The 6,000-nt window shown below is 38.6% G+C and overlaps 2 long non-coding RNA genes across 2 annotated transcripts in view; one reads left to right on the top strand and one right to left on the bottom strand.

Moving 5' to 3' along the window:
* Nucleotides 1-527: 527 nt before the first annotated feature.
* The window catches only part of LOC134472734 (uncharacterized), a 15,229-nt gene continuing 9,756 nt past the window's right edge, over nt 528-6,000 (top strand). Inside the window, exon 1 of the long non-coding RNA XR_010042668.1 lies at nt 528-691. This is a non-coding gene — a long non-coding RNA (uncharacterized LOC134472734). The remainder of the gene's footprint in view (nt 692-6,000) is intronic.
* Nucleotides 2,037-6,000, bottom strand: part of LOC106025660 (uncharacterized) — a 26,802-nt gene continuing 22,838 nt past the window's right edge. Inside the window, exon 2 of the long non-coding RNA XR_001199204.2 lies at nt 2,037-2,424. This is a non-coding gene — a long non-coding RNA (uncharacterized LOC106025660). The remainder of the gene's footprint in view (nt 2,425-6,000) is intronic.

Here is a 6,000-nt window from a genome sequence, read left to right as displayed (position 1 = left end):
GCTCAGGGTTATTTTATTTGTACATAGCGCTGGATATTTTATTTATAGTGCAATAAAACAATACAGCCATATAATTTCTAAATGATTTGTCAAGTCATATTTCTAATCTTTCTCTAAGAGGTCTTAAAACAAGAAAATTTAATGACAAAACTACAAAAAACTAGACTGCTTCTTCCTCCCTCTCCCTTGTCCTCCCTCCCTGTCTTCTTTCTTTTTCTCTTCCTTCATCCCTTTTTTCTTCCTTTTGACTTGTCTCTCTCACAAAAGAACACATCTAGCTTGGGAATGTGATCTTGAGCTGATTAGCCAGGCAAATAAATAAACAGGGTAGAACACACAAATACAGGTGGCCGCACCTGCAGGCACACAGGGCGGTGAGGGGCTCAGTGGCCGCGTTGGCCCTCGCACCACAGCTGACCATCCTCCAAGTGCAGCTGACACCGCTTTGCCTCCAGCAAGGTCAGAGCACAGTGCCACAGGAACAGAGGAGCATTGTGTCCACGTTCACACGGAGCCCCTGTCCGGCAGGCTCTGCTGCACAGCTGCATCGTGGCCTCCCTGTGGGGGCAGCACCAGGGCCTCCCTGGCCAGCATCTGCCTGCATCTGCTGACCACCTTTCTTCTAGGAACCTGCCTGGTCTGAGATGGCTTCGCTTGGCTTTTCAACAACCTCTTCAATCCTCCGATGAATGTAAGCTTTCTAAAAATCTCCCTTTGTACAAACTGTGTTAGATGAGAAGTTACTGCCGTGAGCATTGTCACCTGGAACCAGAACCTCAGCGAGAACTATTATAAAGCCAATCCGCTGAGCCATGCCGTTAGTTCAGGGCCACCATAAGCAGGAGCTAATTATATGTGAAAATAATCATTCACCCTGAGAAAGGTATTTGCTACCTATTAGAAAACACTACTTTTGTTTTCTCCAGTAAAATATTTTCTGTACTATTGGCCAAAACAAAAGGCAATTCCAATCTTTTTAATGAATGAGTTGAAAAAATTTAAATTTGAATTATGATTTAGTTATAGGTTTTTCTCTTTTGATAAAAGAAGTTCAGATTGATTGCTTGATTATAAGGAATTCAGTCCATGATGAGTTCTTGAAAAAAATAAACATATATTTTTAAACTAAAAGTTTTCAACTTATATTTTATTACCAAAAGAGTCTATAAGATAATAAATTTAGGGAAAAAGTTTGATCATTATTGTTCATTTATTTTTCTTATTGAGGTAATTTAATTATCATAAAGACACAAATATTAGCTCCAGTACTGGGCTTCTCACATCTGTTAGTAAAGATTTGATTAGGGCTACACAAATGTGCTAGATTAAACTATCTAGTTGGTGAAATTCAAGCCACCTGGATATTTTAGCAACATCAATAAGAATAATTCTCTTTTTCAAAATCAGTAAATCCAAGCTATATTAAAAAGAATTAATTAATCAGTGCCAGATAGGCAAAACAAACATTTGACAATGAATCATATTATCAAAGGTTTTGAGGGAGATCCCTCTCAGCTTATGTTTAGATGTCAAATTATATTACCAAAACTAAACAATCTGTTAAAATGATGTCTTAATGCAATAAGTCTCCAATGCCATATATTTTTTTTCCTTCTTAAATATTCTTAGTAGGAAAAAAAATATGCTCTATTTACCAATGCTAATCAAATCATGGGACATTTGCCCCCAAATTTTACCTTGGATATTTTCATGAACTGATAATATCATTTAAATCCAATCAAGAAAGAAAATGAAACTATTAGTGAAGGTTGGTTAATGTATCCCATGTCTCTCTTGAAGTTTACTTCATAGGAGCTATTAAAGATGGGGACTGAAATTATTGATGTGTGTAAAAAGTAGGTATTTTATAGAATATTCAAAGGATTGGAAGGGACTCAAGAAATCATCAAGTGAAGACCTATGTTTATTCTACTAATGGGCAGATAATAAATATTTTAGGCTTTATAGGCCAAATCAGCTGTCACAGCTCCATTATGCATTTAAAGTCATAGACAATAGTAGGCTAATGGCCATCGTTATGTTTCAATAAAGCTTTATTTACAAGGGCAGAGTGGATTTGGCCCACTGCCAATATTTGAATGCTCCTCCAATGAACCCAATTCTCTATTTTAAAGAGCAGACTCCTTAGGTCTGTTCTGGGAAAATAACTTGCCCAGTGCTAAACAGCAAGTTCAATAGCAAGTAGCAGAGCTTCCACTGAACTCAGCCCTTCGACTTCCAGGCGGGCATTCACAGCCATCTGAGATGATTTGTAACGATGTGTGAATGCTTGGCCATGTCCAAATGGAAGGTCCGCCTTCGCCTTAAATCCCATCTGAAATGCTTCGGGCCTGTGATGTTGATGGAATTGTGATGTGTAGATGATTCCTCAAGTCGCCAGAGAATAAGTTGCTTTTCAGAGACCTAAGCAGAATCACAAATAATAATTTTGGGGAAAGGAATATGAACATCCTGACAGTTAACCAAGCATGAAAATGCTCGGCTGAAAAGCCACACATGGCTTGCTTTATTAAAGACCATTGCAGCCCTGGAAAACTGCATTTCTATTGAATATTTATAACAAATACGATTGAATAAGAAGAATTTAAAGTGGGAGAAAACCCTGTGTGTTGTGATTCCAAATTAAATCTTATTTTCATGGTTGACAGTATTTTGTATTCCTCAGGTTTGCATTGTATAAAGAGCCATCTCTTACAATGTTCTTTTCCAGCACCAAGTAACAAGACTTTCTAGATTAACCCTTGAGTCACCAACCTCCTCGTTCTGGTAGGCTTTCTCCTTTTCCCACAGCTTGTTCTGCTCATGTGGAAGGAAGGAGAAGATCCAGGTCCCTAGAAAATCCTAAGTAGAGCGGCAGTCTGGGTGTTCCTTTGCAGTTGCATGGAGGAGAAGGCTTTGTAATTACTGCTGTAACACCGAAAGTCCAGAAAGACATGATTGATGAAAGGGAATTGGATGTTCCAGTCCAAATGGTCCATCATTAAGTCACTAAATGAAACAGGGTTTTCAAGGGGCAGTGGAGCACATTCTTCTCAAAAACATGGGCTACGTTCAGCGTGTTTTATGGAAGGGGATGGGGAGGCAGCGGAGAGAGCCATTACTTAATAGCTCCCAGCTTGCAAAGGTGAAATAACCCACATTATACATGTTTTTTTCACTTTGATTTTGATGTTGATTTGCATATTTCTTACCCTGCAGATGGAGACGCATTTTCTGGTCTTGAAATCACAAATAAGGTTTCCATATTAATATAATGTAAATAAAATTCTGTTACTGTAATTATTTTCTAGCATAGGCATTTTAAACCAAGTGAGAACAAATTAAGCTGTATTATTTGCTACTGTATATAAGCAAACAAATATGAATTCATGTACAAGATAGTGCTGCACATTTATGTGAAATTATATTTTAACATCTAGGCCTCTGTTTTGATCAAAATAATAAACAGATTACCAGTAAATTGTATTTATTTTATAATACTTCATGCTATTGTGTATGTAACATAAAGTTTGACTTTAGAATACAGTAAAAATCCATACATTATGGGAATATTGGAGCATATACATTTAAATTTTTTTCAGGTAAAAGCTTGACACCCCTGTACCCCCAAATCCACCAGATTGCTTTAGGTCAAGGATAGCAAAAGCATGAATGATTCAGAGGAACACCTTTTGAACTTTCCTCAGCAAGCCTTGAGCAGTAGGATAACTTAGAGCCTCAACTGGAATGGATACAGGTGGCCATTTCTCAGCTGGAAACATCTTGAAACAGTTTTGGTACCTAGCAAGGAGCCTCTGCTGTCAGCACAGGGATCGCTCAAGGCCGAGAGCAAGAGAGTGTGCCAAGGAGCGCACATGAATTAGCTCAAGAGCAGGGGCAACAGCCCGAAAGGCTACTGGAGCAGAATCTCATTACCCTCCTCTCAGATGCTGGCCTGAGTTCACAAAGTGGCCCAAAATGCACTTTTTCATCATTTTATCTCCTGAAGGAATTTTTGGTTTTATTTCTATAATAAACTATTAAAAACACAGGGCACGGTGGAATATACTGCTATTATGCAAGGCAAAGAAAGACGGAGAGCAAACTACTGAATTAGAATAGACCTGTGGTTTTGAATGTTTAAGAATAAGCTTTCACAAATGTCTGCGTTTTTCAGATGAAAATCCTGGCTGAGCTCTCTAAACTATTCCCACTTCTCATATAGACTCTTAAGTGTATAAGACTTTGTAGTTCATAGCCTTATGTGAGCCGCATTCTTTGCTCCATTCTTATTTTTTATTGTTTATTCCCTCCCCTACCCAATTTGTGTTTTCTTGAAGTATTTTATGTGCCCTTAGAAGTTACTCCGGGTCCTTTTAGAACTAGAAAGGAAGAGTCATACGTGTAGTGTGAGTTTTACACAATTATGGAAATTTGAAGATGTTATCATTCACTGATAACCACAAATTATTATAAGAAAAAGCTGAAGTCATTAGCCAAACAAAGGATTAGTTAACAATGGACATGAACCTAGAGTATAATTAATGAGTTCTCTAATTGCTCTTCCTGTGTTCGCTCATTAAGCTTGGCTATCGAGTGGATATTTGGGCATCTGTGTCCAACATCTGTCATTTCAGTGATTCCCAGGGTTGATTCCACAGAAGCCTGGGAAGAAGGCTGGGTCTGTCTTCCTTCACTCTTCTCTGCATTTCCCTTCAAAATCTGAATATGCTGCCAAACAAAAGCCATTCTGCAGTATGCCAGTACAACACTGGGCAAAAGTACCATGAGACAAGTTTAACCAACCTAAGAATTCCATGGAAAGGTGAGAGACCAGGCCCATTTAACCTTTGCTGATGTAGGTGGTACATGGTTCTCAATGTGCCAGCTCCTGACCACGTGTAATTCATAGGCTGAGAGCTTTCCTGCTGTTGAAACAGTAAATAGAAAGACATCTCTTTAGATAAGTGAGTTTCCCCAGCACCATGATTTAACTGTTGGGGACAAGATGTTCATGGTCAGTGTGTTGACTATGTCACCAGACCCCTCCCCTGCAACAAGGATCTCACTGTGTTCATAAACTAAAGAAAAAGTAAGCTTCTCTTTTGCTGGTTTTGTGATGACCATTATTGGACTGGTGTTCTACATAACACACTCATTCAAAATTGGAGGAACAAGAAGACTTTGAAAGAGATAAAAGAAAAGAAAGATGAAAAAGGTGTGTCTCTTTAGCATTTGATCTGTTTATTAAATTTTAGGACTTTATATTTTAAAGTAGCCTACTAAAGTAGGCTATTATAAAATGGAAAAAATAACACTTCAGCTAAAATGTAGTTGACTACAAAAGCAATAAAGCAATCCCAGAATGAGTTCCCGGCTGAAAATTATGCTGGTTGGGAGTACCAGCTAGGGTTAAAACACTTTTCCTTTAGATATAGGTGACAATTTGGGTATGTAATTGAAGGGAGTTCAGGACATATCTATCTCTATATATCATAAGGTGCCCTGGTACCTTTTTTTTTTTTTACTTCTGCTTTGGCTTTGGCTTGTACCTACAGGTGGTTGTATATATAAATACTTGCTTATGGGCCTCATGATTACTAATAAGAAATATTGGGGTGTGTCAGAGTTCCAGTTACAGAATTATTAGGAAATATTCTCCTGCATGGAAAAGTGACTCTTTAGAGTTTTGCTTCTTTGCAAAGTCAGTGACACCACTGCAGTCAGAATTTATTTGCAGGGCTCTACAGGCTGGGTGGGGATGGGGGGCTGCGTGGAAGTCAGTGCATGGAGACAACGTGGCTAGTAAACCAGGAGCTTTAGTGTGGAGGTCAAGGTCCCAGGCAAATGAATAGACCAGCAGCATCAGGTTTCTTCCTTGCTTTCTTTTGGTTTGTATAAGACGTGTGAGCATTGATTTCTCAGTTCCCTCTTAGGTCTGACTGATGTGGACATTGTGTCTTTTGCCCTCTGGAGGAAACAAGGCTTATTTTATGGGGT

Source organism: Cavia porcellus, unplaced genomic scaffold (genome assembly GCF_034190915.1).
Source record: "Cavia porcellus strain 051 isolate PalLab524CR breed Dunkin Hartley unplaced genomic scaffold, mCavPor4.1 scaffold_2, whole genome shotgun sequence".
Classification (NCBI taxonomy): Eukaryota; Metazoa; Chordata; class Mammalia; order Rodentia; family Caviidae; genus Cavia; species Cavia porcellus.
Note: the sequence above shows the minus strand (reverse complement) of the source record. Positions and strands in the feature narration are given on the sequence as shown.